Genomic DNA, 20,414 nt, shown 5'->3' with positions numbered 1-20,414 from the left:
TCTAATCAAAAGCTGCTCTGACGATAAAAAAAATATAAAAGAAAGAGGTTACCCACAGTGGAGTGGGAAGTGTTGTGATATAATACGAACAGAAATTCTGTATAAACAGTGTTTTAATAAACCAGCCACTTCTATCAAAGCGGTGGTGAGAAGAGCAGTGAGGAGGAGGAAGAGGAAGAGGAGGAGGAGGAGGAGGAGAGAGAAAGAAAGAAAGAAAGAAAGAAAGAAAGAAAGAAAGAAAGAAAGAAAGAAAGAAAGAAAGAAAGAAAGGCTCCTTGAGCTGTTGGAGTGAGAACAAGAGCAGGGGGATAAAAAGAAGAGAGGAGAGGATGAGAGCAGAAAGGTGGAGGTTAAGAGACTGGAAGGGAAGGTTAAGACCGACAGGAGGTGGATGAGAGCAGCGCCACAAATGAATAAAGACAATGAGCTGTTATCATACGGTGCATGTGTTTTACATACAACAGGCGACTCCGCTACAAGGATGAGGCGTTCGCTTTCAACCTAGAAAACACGTGTTCTCCTCCGTCATCGTCATGAGACCTTCCTCTCGTCCTCATCATGTAAATGTCAAACAAAATGTGGCATTAAAGTCTTTCCCCCCTCCGGTCTGAGGGAGTCGGGCGCTCAGCTCGGCTTAGGAGGTTAAAAAAACAGATCATGCTGTTGCTGTTTTGACTGCCACAGCTTTGTACACATTCCTGTGAGCAATATCCAGCTCTGCCGAGTGTGTGTGTGTGTGTGTGTGTTTCACTGTGTGTGCTTCAGGAGCATTTGTCTGTTAAAGTGTGCAGACTGTGCAACATTATATGGCATCCAACAGTCACATAAAGGGGGGGGAGAAAAATGTTCAGGTGTGCCAGAGAAACGGGCTGAGGATAGAAATAAAAAGCGTTTCCCACCAGGCAGCAGCCGTTTCTGTCCAAAGGTTTTGAAGTGAAATGTGGTTTTAAAAGGAAAAACTTCAACATTTTAGGAATGCCTGTAAGTCTGTAAAACACTGGAGACGGGAGACGCGACGTCAGACTCACGTTCACGTCGAGGTAACGATGGGAAAGATTGATCTGAATTGAAATTGCTCTGATTGTCGGTCGTTTTTTTATTTATTTTTTCCTGCCTGAGAGTTAAAAATACCATGTTTGTTCAGCAAAGCACTGAGCATTTAATCACATTTAACAATGTAGCTACTTGGGTTTGGCTTAATAGTTTGTTTGCTGTTGTTGTGCAGCTCAACAGCGTCAGATGAGCGTGACTCATCTGACCTCCATTGTTTTGTTTTTGCAAAAGAAACACACAACATATAATTGTATCTGTAACACATCTCCTCCAGCTTTAGATTTCATCACTGAGACTAAGTATCGATCTTTTTTTATCAAACTCAGGAAAACAAGAGCACATCTTCTGCCAAATATCAAACTATTTCTTTAGTCGGTTGCATCACTCATCACTCAGTCATGACAGTGAAGCAGCTGCTCAGCACCAGGAGGCTGAAACAAGCTCATCCAAACAGAATACATCCCTCATTAATGCCATCAACTGTATCAGAAGCCAGAAGGTTTGTTGTAAAAAGTTGTTATGGTCAAATACAAGTGCCTCGGTTAGGTTTACTGTCCCCAAATGGGAAATTTGCATTAAAGACAAAAGGACGACATGAAAACAAAGCAACGAGAGATAAACAATTCACACAGCCGATGCCAAGGAGAGGACCGATCAATAATACTATACATACTAAATACAAATAAACAAAATGCAAATAGGCCCCGGATAAGTGAAAGGAAACAGTCAGTACTATTGAGCAGATCAATAGTATCGATCTTTACTGTGTAAACTGCAAATATGAACTTAAAGCAGATATCAGTGGCACGGCCGTTTCGGCTAATGCTGTGTTCAAGGCAGGCTTTTGAAACCGTAAGTTACAGCTTCAAGTCACAACTACGACTTGGTAGCGTTCCAGGTAACCCGTAGCTCGTGTTTTTACCGTCCTGTTGTCTGTGAAAGTTCCCTATAACGGCCACTCGTAACTTCCGACCCGTGAACTCGTACCAGATCGAACTGGTATGACTTCACAGGAAGGAAAAACACAAAGTACGAGTTTCCTTGAACGCACCATGAGTTAGCAGCCCCCGCCCTTGTCAGGCATCAATTGGTCCTCGTGCTACGTCACCACATTCACGCGCATCCCTTGGCTGCACACACAGCCCTTCATGCCGTTCTCTCCCCTCATTGGATAACACTTGTATCCCACAAGGAAAATTTTCTCCTCGGGTTACAGCAGAGCAGAGTGACGGAGAGACTCGTGTTTAGGCTGAAATACTTCATGTAAGTGATTGCTGACGGAAAATAGGACTATTTAGGACTTATATTAACAAAAACATTCCACTGATATCTGCTTTAAAAGAGGAGTTTTTATGGACGGGTTTGGTCACTTGAATTCAGCAAGAATGAAAATGGTTTAAAGGGATACTTCACCCAAAATCGATAATTCACCAATTTTCTATACTCACCGTCATGCCAAGGAAGGGTTTGGAGAACTTTCTGAGACATCAAAACGCTTTAGGAGTTCCAGGGGGGGTCCGGCTGGCAACGGATTTTCATATAATGGCGGCGGACAGAGTTCACTTTTGAATCGTCCAAAACACACACTATGAAACATCCAGATACCTCCATACTGCTCGTCTACTGACCCAGGTGTCCTGAAGCCGCCACATGAAAAAGTTGTTCAGAAAATTTAATTTGATCTCTGTTTTGAGCCTTGTTGTAGCAGCAGCTCCCAGTGGCTCTGTTGATGTTTGTGCGCATGCATGAGATTTGCTGCGAGATGTTCTTCCGTGTTTACATGACACATCCAATGGTTTACAACGACGAACGAACATCTCATTCTGCTACAACAAGGCTGAGGTATCTGGATGTTTCATAGTGTGTGTTTTGGACCATTCAAAAGTGAACTCTGGGGCGGTGCGTGGCACAGTGGTTAAAGCGGCCGCCCCATGTAGAGGTTACAGTCCTCAACGCAGGCGTCCCCGGTTCGAATCCCGCGTCGGGCAGACCTTTCCTGCATGTCATTCCCCTTCTCTCTGCCTCCCCCTTTCCTGTCTATCTCACTATGAGCTATCCAATAAAGGCAAAAAGGCCAAAAAAAAAAAAAAACGTGAACTCTATCCGCCGCCATTATATGAACATCTGTTGCCAGCCGGACCCCCCCTGGAACTCCTAAAGCGTTTTGATGACTCTGAAAGTTCTCCAAACCCTTCCTTGGCATGACGGTGAGTAGATGATTGGTGAATTATCGATTTTGGGGGAAGTATCCCTTTAAGTGACATAAACAAACTGAGAACTGATGTTGACAAAGGTCTGTATCACAATATGTTACTTTTATACTCAGGATATCTCAAAACGTGATGTATCCTGGGGCAACTGCTTGTTATCACACAATATCATGAGGTTACACACAAAAAGTATCATTTTCTCTTTATGATAAAAACAAATAAAATAAAAAGAAGCTCTGCGTGTTTCTCCAGACTTGGACCAACAACATCAGCTCAGCAGAAAATCTCTCCTCAGTACAACGAGCTGGTCCTGATCCCTTTGTCTCCTGCTTTTTTTTTTTCCAGTCCTTGTCTCAGCTAATACCTGAGCCGTGGCCACTCTCACATCATGTGCTCGTCATGAGGTGTGAGGAAACAGTCTGGGGGGGGGGGGGGGCTGAGAGTCTGGTGAGTGAGTGTGTGGGGTGACCAGTGTGATGAAGGCTCAGACGGTCAAGTGCTGTACGATCGGCGCCGATGTGGAAAGACTGACCGAACGCCCCCTGGGGAGGGCAACTGCCGGGAAGGGAGCAGGGAGGGGAGGGGAGGGGGAGGGGGAGGGGGAGGGGGTGGGGGGGTGGAGAGGCAGCGTTAAACACCGAGGCACCAGGAGCTGAATTGGTTCACAGGTCCTCTGTGATCTCGCACCGACGTGATAGGTCTAACAAGATCTGAGGCTCTGAGATGTGTGTGTTTATGTGAAGACGAGCTGGAGAAAAGCTGCACCTCCCACACAGCGGCGCTCCGGTCAGAGAGCAGCGGGGAGAAAACACAGAGCGGCCGCGACAAGTGTGACAGCTGTGAAAGTCTAGTGTGTGTGTGTGTGTGTGTGTGTGTGTGTGTGTGTGTGTGTGTGTGTGTGTGTGTGTGTGTGTGTGTGTGTGTGTGTGTGTGTGATGGAGGGAAGGAGCTCAGACAGGCAGAGACACAGAGAGAGGGAGAGAAATATGTGCTCATGGAGTTACAGTTGGAGATTACTGCTGCAGCCCTGGGATGTATGAGGCCGAGTTATGAAGAGTCCCACAGGGATTAGAGCTCATGCTGCAGGGTGGGGGGGGTGGGGTGGGGGGGTTAACCCTGCTGCTGTCCTAATGGGTCAAGGAAGGAAGGAAGGAAGGACGAAGGGAAAGAAGGAAGGCAGGAAGGACGAAGGGAACGATGGGAGGAAAGAAGGAAGGGAAAAAGGAAGGAAAGATCAAGCGAAGGAAGGAAGGAAGGGAGGAAGTTAGGAAGGAAGGAAGGAAGGAAGGAAGGAAGGAAGGAAGGAAGGAAGGAAGGAAGGACGAAGGGAAAGAAGGCAGGGAGGATGAAGGGAAAGAAGGAAGGAAGGACAAAGGGAACGATGGGAGGAAAGAAGGAAGGGAAAAAGGAAGGAAAGATCAAGCGAAGGAAGGAAGGAAGGGAGGAAGTTAGGAAGGAAGGAAGGAAGGAAGGAAGGAAGAAAGGAAGGAAGGATAAAGGGATAGAAGGAAGGAAGGAAGGAAGGACGAAGGGAACGATGGGAGGAAAGAAGGAAGGGAAAAAGGAAGGAAAGATCAAGCGAAGGAAGGAAGGAAGGAAGGAAGGAAGGAAGGAAGGAAGGAAGGAAGGAAGGAAGGAAGGAAGGAAGGAAGGAAGGAAGGAAGGAAGGAAGGATGAAGGGAAAGAAGGAAGGAAGGACAAAGGGAACGATGGGAGGAAAGAAGGAAGGGAAAAAGGAAGGAAAGATCAAGCGAAGGAAGGAAGGAAGGAAGTTAGGAAGGAAGGAAGGATAAAGGGATAGAAGGAAGGAAGGCAGGAAGGACAAGGGGAAAGAAAGAAGGAAGAAAGGATGACGGCAAAGAAGGAAGGAAGGAGGGAAAGAAGGAAGGAGGGAAAGAAAGAAGGAAGGGAAAAAGGAAGGAAAGATAGATGGAGGGAGGGAACAGATCAGGTCAACTGGATCAAAAGAGAAAGGAAGAAGAAGTAAGGACGAAGGGAAGGGAAGGAAGGAAGGAAGGAAGGATGGAGGAAGTGAACAGACTGGGTCAGTTTGACCCAGAGGGACGACAGACAGGAGGGTGAATCCCACTTTGACCAAAATGTGTCGTTGTGTCTCGACTTCTTCTCCTCTGTCATCAAATCCTGCACCAGTTTTTCTTTTCCTTCTTTATTTTCCAAGCTACATAAAGTTACATTAAAGACTTAAAACGGACTTGATAATGAAGCTGCTCAGCGTTTTTCTTCCTGCTGCCTGATGGCTGAACGAGGCGGCTCAGTCGGAGGAAACACCCTCCCACGGAGAAGGAGAAGACGTTGCCGGCTGTCCGGGGCCGTTCATGCCGTTATATTTTTCACATAAAAATGAGTGTGAAGCTGCGGCGGCGGCGGCGTCTCTCACTCGGAGGCCTACAGACCCGCGGCCAAGCTGCCGGGCAAGCCCGAGGACAGGAATGAGTCAAGGAGAGGAAGAAAGGAAGAGGAGGAATAGAAATGCTGCAGAGGAGGAGGAGGAGGAGGAGGAGGAGGAGGTGGTGGTGCAGCTTTTTACCTTTTACAGACAAATATTGAAGTCAACTCTGCTGCTCTGCTCACAGGGCCAAACTGCTGTAATCAGTATTTCACTTTTTTTTTAACAACGCATCAGTTTCCTGAGTGATTGAATGTTTTTGTTTTCCAGCAGCAGCAGCTCCACCCTGATGATGAGGATGATGATGAAGCCACTCTGACTGGAGCTGCTGCTGAGCCAAGTGGAGAGTTTATTGTAGCAGCTAAAGACACAAACGTCTCCAAAACAGGAGAAAGAGGAGAGTGAATCAGTGTTGAACTTTCTTCATCAGGCCTGAGACACGGCAGAACAATAATTATAACATTCCTCTAAAAGTCTGATGAGTTTGTGTAAATGAGCTGTAAATAAGTTCATCGTAAAATCTTTACAAGGTGTAAACTGCTTTTTTTATACGCAGGTTTAAAGTTAAACAACCACTGCACTGGGGAATTCTGATCTACGTTTATTAAAAAGGCACATCTTTATACGTCTTCTAGTTTCTCACACTGACGATGAGGATGCCACAGTGTGTTTGTTTAGTCTTTGTGTCCTCGTGTGTCATTAAACCAAAGCAGCAGAGGGGACCAGTCAAAATGTTAAACAGTGGAAAACGTTTCATCCAGCTGTTTTTTATACAGATGAATGGAAGCGATAACAATAATGATAATGTAAAATGATTGCAGTCAGTTCAAATGATTGCGATGAGGCGATCGTGTAATAATTGTGTTACTGAGGGTGTGGCTAGTTTCCATTAAAGCAGAAGTAAGCGATCCGGTGGTTTTGGCTAACTTCCTGTCAGCGGATGCAGTTAGCAGCCCCCGCCCTCGTCCCTACGTCACCACATTCACGCGCATCCCTTGGCTGCACACACAGAGAGGACTGCCCCTTTATGCCGTTCTCTCTCCTCATTGGATAAAGGTTGTAGGATACAAGGAAAGTTTTCTCCTCGGCTTACAGCAGAGCAGAGTGACTGACAGACCCGTGTTTCAGACCAAACACTCTATAGAAGTGATTGCTGTCAGAAGATATAACTATTTAAGACTTAGTATATTAACACAAATATTCCGCTTACTTCTGCTTTAACTATTATATAGATATTCACAAGTCATCTGGGCCTTAAAAAAACGTAATAGCTATATAAATAGGCTGGGAAATGATCAATTTAGTCTGAATTTTGAAACCTGAGCTCACTTAAACACCAGAAACTGGATCCAGAATGAAATGAAACTTGCATTTTATTTAACTATTTGGTCTGTTTTGGAATGATTTATTTTAGTTTTTCTGTTTTTTCAAAGCAACAAAAAGGAAAAAAAAATGTTTTCCACCCATTTTCCTGCTGCTCTCCCACATGCTGCAAACAAAGAGCAACAAAACAGCACAAAGACAAAGACAAAGCTTTTTCAGATATACTGCAGCGAAAAAACAAAACAAAACAAGTATATCCAAAAAAAAAAGAAAAAAAAGAAAAAAAAATCAATAACACAAATTCAATACATGCAACGAGAAAAAGTTAGCATGCATGTTGATGCAAATGTTTTTCTTTCCACCATCAACCTGTTGAACTGGTGATTTAACTCTATAATAGACACTGATGTGTAGTTAGCAGCTGCAGCAGACAGCTCAGCGACCATCCAGATATATTATTGGCTGTAATATTCAGATCACAAAGCTGCTTCGGTTAAATTCCACAGCAGCCGAGCTTTTCTCCATGTCTAAAAGGCTTTTAAATTTGATCCCATTTTCTTCCTTTTCTCACATAATTGCTGCACTTCTCATTTTCTTTAATGTAGGATGATCTCGTTAAGTGTGACGAGGGGGGGTGGTGGTGTGGGGGGGGCTATACCCGAGTGATGAGTTACACTTAAGGTCAGGGCTTCTGGCGATTGGCACTCAGATGGGAAAATTTTGATTTTATTTGACTGGATTGTGCCGTGGCTCCGTCTGTGTGACTCTGTGGGCCGATCGGATCGATTAGGGAGAAGCAACGTTGGTTTGACAGAGAGATGCAGCAGATATTTATGAACTATCAACCAGCACAGACACACTATGTAACCCTAAAGCAAACAACACAGGTGAAACTGATAAGAGGGTGACAGGAGCTGCTCTCGCCACCAGAGGGAGACATTTTTATCTTAATATGCTCATACACAGGAGATGATGCTGATTCTGATTTTAAGGTTGATTTATAATCTAAGAAAATTCAAAATATATATATATATAAAACATAGCAGTAGAGATAGAGTGGCAGGTCTCATAAATATTCATATTACACAAGTGTGACTGAAGAGTCTAACCCTAACCCTCTCCTACTGTTGTTTACCCTGATTCAGTTTCAGATAAACAACTAAAAATACAGCAAATTGTGGTGATATACTAATCTATTATTTGTGTACATGTGTGTGTGTTTACATAGATTCATAGATACACAGAGATTAGTGAGAGAGAAGATCAGTGAGCTGCATGAGAAATAAGAGGAGCCTTTGTAGTTGAACCTTTTAAACCAGGGCTGTGGCTCTTTACACACACACACACACACACACTCACACACACACAGAGAGAGAAGATAAGCAGCGACATGACTGATACAGTCCTATGTGCCATATTGCTGTTGCATCCCTAAATGTGCACTGTAATGCCTGAACCGATGGCAGCAGCAGCATCAGCCACTTTGAAGATTTACAGGTTTACAGCTGCGCTCAGACGCCGACAGCTGACCTCAGCTGAGCTGCAGCGCCCGGCGAAGATGGCTTGCTTTTTTCTTTTTTCTTTTTTTTCTTTACTGAAATGATTCATCCTCTGTGAATGGCTGCCTGCGACCACAACAGAGGAGCCCAGTGACATCTGATAGGCTGCAGGAAAGGCCATTCTCCATCTAGAAAGGATGAGTCAGTGGCTCTGTGTGGATTCAGCTCATGCGTCCCGGAGTTAAAAGACACACAATGAGAGTCGATGACTTGCAGGGTGCCACGGTCCGTACAGTCAACAGAAAACTATGTCTTTAATTGTGGCTTTAGAGGAGGAGGATGAGTACAGCAAACCCCACACTTTGTTGTTCCAGGACGTCGTTTGATGACTTTGTTTTCTGCACAAATGTCGGTGGGAACTAAGAAAGGAGGGAAAGGTCAAACACAGTGACACTGTAGTTGAATCACTGAGATTATTTCCCTTTAAACAAAACCAAAAGCTCATGTATTATTCACTTATTGTCTTCAGTGAATTGTCCGTTTGTCTGTCGACACATATTCATATTTTTTTTTTGTCTGTTCAGCTGCGCAAACAGGTTATGGAACAGGTATCAAGTACAAAACATATTAGAAAATAAAGGGAGATTAAAGTGTCGACACATAGTGGAAAACACTTCTATACACAGCAGACAACGTTGTATACTGACCTATTTAGACTTTTTTCACTACTCCACTCTGCTTATATAATATTAGGAAATGAATCAGACACTTGCAGACAGGAGTATTACCACAGGCGCTTACCTGGTTATGTCCATCAAGAGTCCTTGACGGCCGCTTTATTTGGCCAGACGTCAAGAATTTAGTTTTTACTTCTTCTCCCTCATAATGTGTGAATTTACCAGGTACTAAATCACACATTTGTTCGTTTTTTTAATACACTACCTGCCTTTCTCTCATGCAGGCTGTAAACTGGAAGCTGATCTGGGTTTGACCGAGTTATCCCAACAAACTAACATGCAAGACTCTTAAGCTGCAGGACACAGAACGTATAAAAATAAACCTGTCTGTTATCTGTAAAAAAGAGGCAGCAGCACTCGTTTACCACCACAAAGCACAAATTCACCGAATGTAGGGCTGTTGGGGTTTTGATAAGAGTTTTAAATAATCTTATTTTAGCTGTTTTCTGGCATGACAAATGTTCACACAAGTATGTTAGTTTGTGAAGAAGAAGAGGAAGAAGAGAGAAGCAGCTCTACGAGTTTGAACCAGAGTGTCGTGACAGCCACACCTGGCTACATCTGTCTACCTGAACCTCACCTGCTCATAGAGAGAGAGAAAGAGAGAGTGACAAGAGAGGAGATAAGGCAAATGAATCCGATTTTGCATCTAGACAACAACAGTATCGCACACACAAACAAGCACGCACACATGTCTGGCAGCCCGTCTCGATTTAGCCCCAGATTGAGGTGAGGTACAAAGTGTTATTCAGTGTGAATGAGTGAGCTCAGTGTAGCTGCGTGTTCACATCTACAAACAAACCACCAAGTAAAAACTGGGCCTTTCATGTGTGTGTGTGTGTGTGTGTGTGCGTCTGTGTGTGTGTGTTAAAACATGTGTAAGCCTGTCTGCCATGAGGAGGAAGAGGGGAGGGGAGGGGGTGAATACATGAAGAGGAAAAGGCCAAGTTAAACTCTCATTTCAATAAACTTCAGCACAAGTTTCTGTCGTCTGGTTTGTCAATCTGCCTCCTGTTCAACCGCAAAACAGCAACTAACCGACCTGAAGAGGAGAAAAAAAAGAGGAAAAAAAAGAAAAAAGAGAGACAGAGAGAGAGAAATGTTCCTGAGAAAAGTTTAAAAAGCCCTGGGACGTTTTTCCTTCCATCTTCAGTTTCAATAAAGGGGGCATTGTTGTAAAAGTGAAAACAGTCGCCTGCTCAGAGGTGTTACAGAAGTGTGCTCTGGCTCAGGAGAGGAGGAGGAGGAGGAGGAGAGGGGAGGAGAGGAGAGGAGAGGAGAGGAGAGGGAAAGGAGGAGAGGAGAGGAGAGGAGAGGAGAGGAGGAGGAGAGGGGAGAGGAGAGGAGAGGAGAGGAGAGGAGAGGAGAGGAGAGGAGAGGAGAGGAGAGGAGGGAGAAAGGAGGAGAGGAAGAAAGGAGGAGGAAGAATAGAGGAGGCTAGGGAGAAAGGAGGAGAGGAGAGGAGGAGTAGAGGAGGAGAGGAAGAAAGGAGGAGGAGGAAGAAGAGAGGAGAGGAGAGAAGGAGGATGAGAGGAAGAGAGGAGAGGAAAGGGGGAAGGAGAGGGGGAAGAGAGGAGAGAAGGAGGAGGAGAGGAGAGAGGAAAGGAGGAGGAGGAGAGGAAGAAAGGAGGAGAGGGCGAGGAGGTGAGGTGAGGTGAGGTGAGGTGAGGTGAGGAGACAGGGGAGGAGAGGAGGAGTAGAGGAGGCTAGGGAGAGAGGAGGAGAGGAAGAGTAGAGGAGGCTATAGGGAGAAAGGAGGAGAGGAGAGGAGAGGAGAGGAGAGGAGAGGAGAGGAGGAGAAAGGAGGAGGAGAGGAAGAAAGAAGTGGAGAGGAGAAAAGGAGGAGAGGAGAGGTGGTGAGGAGAGGAGAAGAGAGGAGAAAGGAGGAGGAGAATGAAAGGAGGAGGAGGGAGAGAGGAGAGAAGGAGTAGGAGGAGAGAGTAAAGGAAAGGAGGAGGAGGAGAGGAAGACAGGAGGAGAGGAGAGGTGGTGAGGAGGAGGAGGAGGAGGAGGAGGAGGAGAGGAGGAGAGGAAGAAAGGAGGAGAGGAGAGGTGGTGAGGAGGAGGAGGAGGAGAGGGAAAGGAGGAGGTGAGGAGACAGGGGAGGAGAGGAAGAAAGAAGAGGAGATGTGGTGAAGAGGAGGAGGAGGAGAAGTGAGAGAAGGAGATGAAAGAAAAACAAAGCACAGGAAAAGCAAAATGAGAGGAAAGGAAAGAGAGAGAAAAAAAGGAGGAGAGGAAATGACAAAGACGCCACATTAAGACATGAGTCATTTTAATCTATTTTGCCTGAAGTCTCCACCGGCCGTTATCATGGACTTCCTCCTCCGCCACAATAACACACCCTCCTCCTCCTCACACACACTAACAGCTGATAAACATACTGTATGTATCTGTCCACAACTCCCATAAAGTCCAACCAGAGACACTTCCCTCTTTCTCCTTCTCCTCTCTCTCTCTTTCTCTTCCTCCCTCTCTGCTCTGCTCTCCGTTACCTCCAGAAGGCTTAAAAGTCAATATTTGAGGATCTGTTGCAGCTCTCCAACACTTCAAAGAGCACAGAGCTCTGCTGTGAACATGGACTTTAATATGCCGTTCAGAAGAGAAAAAAAAGAGGCAGAGAGGGTCACAGGGAAGTGTGTGCAAGTGTGTGTGCATGTGTGTGAGGTCAAATATCCTTTTATACATGCTGCACATGTAGGAACAGAAACACGGCTCAGGTTTAGCACACAGTAAACTCATGTAGGTGGACAGAGAAGGAGGAGGAGGAAGAGGAGGAGGAGAAGGAGGAGGAGGGGGAGAAAGTGAGCCGCCACAGTTTTAAGAGCCGGAGTGAAAATAATAATATCATAATAAAAGCTTTCATTAGCTCTCAAAGGTGGCTCTGTGTGAGGCTGCTGAAGGTTTCCTGCAGCCGGGGCCTTCGGGGAGCCGTTGGATGCCAGCGAAGGAGCCGACGGGGCCGTGGCATGAGCCTGAATAGAGCGGCTAATGCACACAGCACGCCACTGATTACTCTGCTCAACTGGATAATTACATCAGATTTATAAAAAGATGATACAGAACATTAGGTTCAAGGGTCTGAAAGTGGAAAGCTGTGTAATTCCACCCCAGCGGCTGACCTACAAAAAAAAAAAAAAAAAGAGGAGCCATTATGTTATTGATCTGAGATTCATAGCTAAACCTCAAGTCAACAGGAAAAATAACTGCAAAAGTGCAAAACACCATTGTTTGTTTGGTAATTTGGAAAGAAAAAAGTAATTAATACAAAACCCATTGACTTGTAATATTCATTAATTTGGAGCTCTTAGCCATTTGTTATGTTTGCCTTGTTTTAATGGTTTTGAAAAACATTCAGTGAAATATTGTGCAGTCTAGTTCAGAGGCAGTCGTAGACTTTAAGCTGTAATTATGTAAATTTAAGATTCATTTACTTCATTTTCTAATCATTAGATGAAGTAGTGTCTTTCTTTTAACTGCCTGTTGCTCTATGAGGTGTCCACTGTGGAGGACACCTTCAGGTGAAGATCATCCTATAATCCATCTACAAACCTTTTAGTTTCAAGGTGTTTCCTATAAGTTCTGCAAGTAAAGATGCCAATATAAATAATCACTGATTATTAAAGCAGAAGTAAGTGATCCGGTCGTTTTGGCTAACTTCTTGTCAGCCGATGGAGTTAGCAGTCCCCGCCCTCGTCATGGATCTATTGGTCCTCGTCCCTACGTCACCACATTCACGCGCATTCCTTGGCTGCACACACAGAGAGGACCGCCCCTTTATGCCGTTCTCTCTCTCACTGGATAAAGCTTGTAGGATACAAGGAAGTATACAAGAAGTTTTCTCCTCAGCTTACAGCAGAGCAGAGTGACTGACAGACCCGTGTTTCAGACCAAACACCCTATAGCCGTGTTTCCACTGCAGGAGTTCCTGGTAAAGGGAGGGGGTAGGAACTTCTACAGGAACCGTCCTCTCACTCGGCCCTCTCAGTAGTCGTGTTTCCACTGCAGAGTCGGTCATGGCGTCCCTGTGTCTTGTCTTGGTGTCAGTTAATCGCTGTGCGACAGTTTATTTTGACCGTGACGTCACCCAGGCAGTTCACAAGCACATGCACAAAAATCATAACAACAACGAAGAAGAAGGTGGAACCACCTGAGGCGGTAGCCGCGTTTCTGGTTTGTGTGTTTGTGCACAACGGGTTGATTGTAATTCTGCTTGGTTTTTTTTTTTGCCTTTCGTTTAGACGGCATTGTTTTGTGGGCTTGCTCCAGTGTGTCGAGGTGCGCTGATATTTTCATTTCGCCGCGATGACTCAAAAGTCCCCTCCAGTTGCTACGACCTCGGTGCAGCGTAGACGGCGCGTACAGCCTGCCGGGAATCATCGTCGGTCCATTTGGGTTGTACACAGGCGTGCAGACTTGGTGGTGTTGTGTGTTGTGTGGCACACTGCCACCTCGGCGCTCGGCGTGCATGAATTCCACAGACTTTTGCGTCTCCGTATGCACACAGATTTCCACCCCAAAAACACTCATCTAAACGCGAAATAAAAAGTGAGAACGCAACGCCACTTTTGCATTTTCTGTTCTGATTGCTTCTGTGTAAACATAGCCTCAGTGTCTCCCTTTGTCCTTGTCGGATCGTCTGCGTTTGTCCCCAGTATCGGTTCCTGTATCAGTTCCTTGTGGGGAAGGTTCCTGCAGTGGAAACACGCACCAACGGGGCTGGCCCCATAAAATTACTTCTTTCCCATACGAGACTTAGGCTCGTAGACCATTTCGGTTGGTACTTTGTTTCTGTTGAACTTTAAACACCTTTTTTTTTTTTTTACCTTTTTCAATAAATACTCTTTGGTTCACTGTAGACTACCCCCGTGTGTTGCTGTCTGCATTTGGGTCCAGTTCCCCTAAAACCCTGACAAAAGAAGCTCCAGAACCAGAAGGAGGAAAGAAAAACTGCAGTTTTCTGACCTTGTTGTTGTTTTTGTTCACTTGTGAGTCTGCAGGCTTCTTCTAACAAATGTTCTAAATTATGTTTAATGGTAAATGAGAAATCGTGCTTGGATTAGAAAACCACATAATCAACAGTTTCAATCATCATGGTTTAATTTTCGCTTTTCAAATCTTCTCTTCTCTTCTGACCCACAGTTTGTGTAAATGCTGTTTACCACACATTTAAATAGAAAACAGGTCTGTTACCCAAATAATGCTTAAATGAGAAATTGATGAAACACTGGGACGGTTCCCAGTGGCCCGCTGGTCCAACTGGGCCTCTGGTAGCGACTGCATCATCAAACAGTTACACAACAGCATCATCAGTCTGATGGTTTACGTGAGGTTGACCTGGGACGGAGTCAAATTCACTCACTGGCTGATTTATTGTTTCTGTCTACCACCAATTTTAGTTTTAATGCGAATTTAAGGGCAGAACATTATGTGCCCCGAGTGGCGGCTAAATCAATCAAGGTTAACTTTATTAAATTTCCATTCAGTGCCATGAAATATAAAAAGGGAGGCGAGCTGTGAGCTGTTCACACACACACACACACTGAGCTTTGTTTTCTCTGTGGTGTTTATGACATTTGCACTTTGTGATGGGATAAAACATTTTTACAGTGCAGCTCACAGACGGTTAAATAAAGGGGGGGAAAAAAGTGTTCACCATCATCATCCTCAGCTCCACAGACTGGAGACGCTGAGAAGCTCTTAAAGGGATGTGCATAATATACACTTATACTCACTCCAAAGTGCTGCTGTTAGAAACACGTGTAGAAATTTAAGAGCGATCGTAGAAAAACCCTCATAACTTCTAAGATCGATCGTTATCAGACCACGAGACTCGGGTCTTATCTTCGCTACAAAGAACAAGAGCTGGTGTAGAAAAACTAAGAGCCTCTCTGGTGTTATCTAGATTCACCACTTCTCTGACTGTTACTTCTCTTTACATATAAACTTTAAACTGAAGAGACGGATTTACACAACGAACAGGTCTGAGACCAGTGACATTATTTCTATGTAAAACTCAGAACAACTGAAACTCCTGTGTCGCAGCTGTAACTTCAGTGACTGGAGTTTTCCCAGCAGTCACTGGGAAAGTTACGTCAGGATGTTTCATTAGATTTTATGGCTGCAAGCAACTACCAGTTATTTTTAAATACATATTAAAGGAATAGTTCACCAAAAAAATGAAATTCAGTCATTATTGACTCACACTCATGCTGATGAATACTCCGGAGTAGTTTTTTTTATTAAATATATCTTATATATTTATGGAGACCCGGGAGGCCGGTTCGTAATCCAACGAAGACTTTATATGAGAGTCAATAGCGCCCGACAAAAAAAGTCCATAAAACTACACAAAAACCTTGTAATATTCCTCCACACTGCTCGTCCACTGCAATCCAAGTGTCGTGAAGGGATATAGTCCAGAGTTTACTCGAAACAACATCATTCAGGACATTTTTACAGCCCCAGACAAATTCAATACAGGACTGTTTAGGCTGTAAAAATGTCCTAAATGACGTTGTTTCGAGTAAACTCTGGACTATCTCCCTTGGTTTGCAGTGGACGAGCAGTATGGAGGAATATTAAATGGTTTTTGTGTAGTTTTATGGACTACGAACCGGCCTCCCGGGTCTCCAGATGCACTTTGAGGAATAAAAAACTACTCCGGAGTATTCATCAGCATGAGGGTGAGTCACTAATGACTGAATTTCATTTTTTGGTGAACTATTCCTTTAACCTTTTGATTATTATTATTTTTCTCCAATTAATCAATGAACCACTGTGTAAAATGAATGTAGGACGAATGAATATTTGGGAGGGAAGGTCAGGCCTTCAAATTATTTAAAGTTACTTAGCAACATATTGACTCAGCTATAATATAAATAATATAAATATATAAACCGAGGGAGGAAAAAGAAGCTGGAACCAGATCGTATTTCAGACTCTAATGAACTTAATAAATGATAAAAACATCTGTTATATAAGAAGAAGAAAAAAAGCTGGAGATTTATTTTCTACCAAAAATTCATTTTAAAATGTGGATGTTTTAGCACTAATATGTCACATTTGTTCCCCAATGAACTAATTTCATAAACCAAACAAACCAAATAAAATCAATTAACTCTTTAGTGCAGCTTCATTATCTAGGAGTGTCTTAAATTAGAGTTAGTTATAAAAACTTTCAAGAAGAACAAAAAACTCAAATCATCATCGGTATTAACAGACACTGGGCTCCTCGTTGTAAAAACCAACATTCATTTGTCACTCATGCCAGGATACCAGTGATAAGCAGGACAATTATACCATTATATCTGCCATGTAGGGGAGAAGGACAGGAGGAAGAGGGGAGGGGAGGGGGGCAGTGGGAGTGGGAGCAGACAGTAGTGCTGGTGTGTGTTGCTGCTGTGTGTTGCTTGTGTTTAGGATTTCATCGCCCAGACGACTACGGCCTAATCCCCAGAGACTCCTTCCTTACTTAGGAAATACTTCCTTCCGTCAAACTGACAGAAAAAGTGATTTCTCTTTTCCTCAAAACAACTGCGGTGAAACGGAGAAGCACAATCCTAAGAAACATGCCAAGAGTTCAAGAGAGCTGGAGGGGGAAAGAAAAAAAAAACTGACAGGGATGTTTTCACAGCAGAAGGAAAAAAAAAATGCAAAGAGTCGAGTTTGTGCTGAAATCTTAGAGGATTCAGTTACAGAAAGTCGCTTTTTTTTCTCAACCAAACGTCCTGATGAGCCAGAGAACGGCTCTAATCTGGTTCAGCCCCAGAGCCGGACTGAGCTGAATTATTTGAAGAATGACTGGTTTAAGTTGAGAAAAAAGAAAAAGGGCGGCTATTACGGGGTCAAACCAGTCACTTAACATACCACCAAATCAAAGCTACATGGTTTGTGCAGCGAGCTGTGAGTTGAGCTGTGAGTGTGAGCTCAGACTTTGGTGTGTTTGTGCATTTTTTTTGGAGCTGCACAGTCAGCTCTCCTGCACAAACATCACACTATAACATCAGCCAGGTCGAGCCAGCGTGAATCTACGAGGCGAGGGGGGAAAAAACACAGTGTGAATCTGTTGTAAAAGATCCAGTTCCTGTTTAGCAGCGAGATTTGTCATCTAATGAAAATGAAAATGGCCCTAAGACAACAGCCAGGGGCCTCCAATCTCCATTTCAAACGGGCACACACAGAGAGGAGACAAACAATGTAAAGTGCTGACAAGTGTGTGTATTTTTAGGTTTCATCTCCATGCAGTGGTGAGTGGCTACAGTGCAGTGTGTGTGTGCATGTGTTTGAAAGAGATAGAGACAAAATGTAAGATAGAGAAAGTCGGGCTTCATGTGTGTGTCTGTTGATGTGCACAACTGGGACACACAGCAGTCGTCCAGGATTTGAAGAAGTGTGTCAACTGAACTGGGTCTCCTATGCAGCCAGAAACACACACACACACACACACACACACACACACACATTCAGTATCTTGTATCAGTGTAACAACACTCAGGGGTCTCCTCCAGGAATGAGGATGTTGGGCATTAAAAAAAGTTATTTATAGGAAACAGAAACAACAGAAAAACTGCAGTTTGCATATACATCACTGTGAGTTTCTACTTTTCAAAGCATCAAAACTGAAATGCACAGTAAATATGAAAGAGAAGAAGGTATGTGACAGAGAAACGTTTGTGGATGTAAAGATACTGACACGAGGGATGCACGATGACGGTTTTTTAATAACTTTCTGCTTCTCATAACCTATGGCGATAATCAGCAAATGTAATTAATTGTATGTAATTGAATGTAATTATCTGATTTGCCGATAATAATTGGCCAATATCGGGCTGATGATTATCTGCATCGATAGTTTATCGTGCATCCCTAATTGACATAAAGGATGTTTTACTTCTTAGATGGTGAGAGTACGATAGAAGATCAATACCACTCCTTTCCAGGAGCAAGAATGGATGGATGGATTTTGGCACCACTTTTTCACACTAAATTAAAGGGATAGTTCAATAGTTCAACATTTAGTCTTAGGAGTAGGTTCGTTACCTTTAATTGTCGGTGCAAGCTATTTTTAGAACGGCGGAGCAGAGCCGTGAGCTGCTCAGAGCTACACTGCGGAGGCTAATGGGATTTCTTGGTTTCCCTCATCAAACTCATCAAATACACAATCCAACAACTCCAAAACGCTCTGGTGGACAAGTTGTGACCTGCACATTCACCACGCTATGAGATAATAACACAACGTTACCAGACAGAGTTGTTTTAGAGTTAAATTCATGCAAAACAGCTGATGCGCATTCCCGTCGGGGACAGTTTTCCGGCAAGCAGTCTCTGTATTTACCTCTAAAACAACTCCGTCTTGCTATATTGCATTATTATTTCATAGCGTGGTGAATGTGCAGGTCACAACTTTTGGAGATGAGTTTGATGAGGGAAACCAAGAAATCCCATTAGCCTCCGTAGCGTAGCTCTGAGCAGCTCGCGACTCTGCCCCGCCGTTCTAAAAACAGCTTGCACCAACATTTAAAGGTAATGAACCTACTGCTATGACTATAGGGATTTTTGAGTTGTTGAGTCCAAACAGAAGACAAAGTGAATCATGAACAAATGGGATTCATTTCATATGGATTTGGAAAAAATAAATAAGAATTAAGTCTCTTAATTAATCAACGAGCTGTGTAGACGCAGGTAAGCAGAGTGCGTTACCTTGGAACAGAGCAGACAGATAACAGCGTCCATCTGTTTCCTGTCTCTGTGCTAAGATAAGCTAACTAGCTGCGACTGATGGAAGAAGCCGTATCCAACTTCTCATCCGACTCTCTTGCCAAAAAAACAAATGAGTAAATTGGCCCAAAATGTCAAACTATTCCTGTAAGCACTGGGAACAATAACAAGATTAGAAAAACTTGCTACGCTAACTAGCACAGGAGCAGCAGCGACAGGAAACGGGGGGGGAAAACAGTCCCGACTACGTTGTTTCTCTGCAGCAGAGCGAACGCCTGGATTTGTTGAAGGGTATTGACTCTGAATAATCCCGCTTCCCTCCAAATCCTGATCCTCTGACTTCAAACGCTGTGCAAAGACTCTCAATAGAATCTGGCATCCTCCCAACTTTCTCTCCATCAGTCGCTCATTCTTCTTCCGCGCATTCTTTTTCGACTCTCTGTCCTCCCCTGGATCAACTGTCCGGCCTTGAATCACAAAGCCAAACCCCAAATTCTGTGGGAATCTCGAGGAGAGGAGAGGCCCCTGCGTTAGCTGGAATACACACACACACACACACACATACATAGACACACACACTCTTCTTGTAAGAGTGACAACAAAGAGGGGATGGCTGTGGACCTGGTGGACAAAGACTCAGCTTAAAGAAAGGTCGCACACAAAGGAATAGAGAGCAGGTTGGAGAGGACAGGAAGAAGAATCAACCTATGAAATCTTCAAACAAATCCAACCACAGCTCAGTTATATTCACTTTATGCAAATGTTCATCACACATTCATATCACAAAGTCGGCAAAAGGCCGATGATTTACGTCTTTTCATTCACACACTCAGCTTCTTGCTGCCTGACAAAAACATGTAAGAGTCGACTGGTTCGTCTACAGCCGAGCTCGAAGCCTGCTCAGAGAGGAACTAACAGGATCAGGAGGTGTAACGTTTATTATGGTCCCCCTTTAAAGGAGAATTCCGGTCATTTTCTAAGTAACGCTCTTACAGCTCTAGGTCCCCGAGTGCGACCATAGGAAAAAAATCAGAGAAAAATATGTGCAGACCGGACCTAGCTCTCCTCCTGCTAGCTGCGCTACACTGCAGTTAAACAGCAAAGTAATGGGGGCAGTTCTTCTAACCATGACTTTGCCTCTATATAATGCTGCACGTGCTTTGCAACATCCACCAGTTCCTTACCATACAACACCGAGTGTGCATAACTGTTAATATGAGAAAGCAGTGTTAACTGTGTGTTTTTATCACGTACCTCTGTGTAGACCTTACTAGTCGACTGTCGAGCCTGGGACTGTTTCCATATACAAAGACAAAAATGCGAGGAAAACATGGATTTAGGAGGAAAAAAATGATTTTGGATGGGGGGGGGGGACTATTAATGAATATAACTGCTTTTTTCCCATCCACAATCATTTTTGGATGGGAAGGAATTCTCCTTTAATGTTACCATGCTACATTTGCTC

The 20,414-nt window shown here is 44.0% G+C and overlaps 1 protein-coding gene across 2 annotated transcripts in view; it reads right to left on the bottom strand.

Annotated features, from left to right (window-relative positions):
* Window positions 1–20,414, bottom strand: part of gpc5a (glypican 5a) — a 141,084-nt gene that overhangs the window by 104,956 nt on the left and 15,714 nt on the right. The window lies entirely within an intron of this gene.

The sequence above is a fragment of the Trachurus japonicus genome, chromosome 3, assembly GCF_045865225.1.
Source record: "Trachurus japonicus isolate A0001 chromosome 3, Traja_1.0".
In the NCBI taxonomy this organism is placed as follows: domain Eukaryota; kingdom Metazoa; phylum Chordata; class Actinopteri; order Carangiformes; family Carangidae; genus Trachurus; species Trachurus japonicus.
Note: the sequence above shows the minus strand (reverse complement) of the source record. Positions and strands in the feature narration are given on the sequence as shown.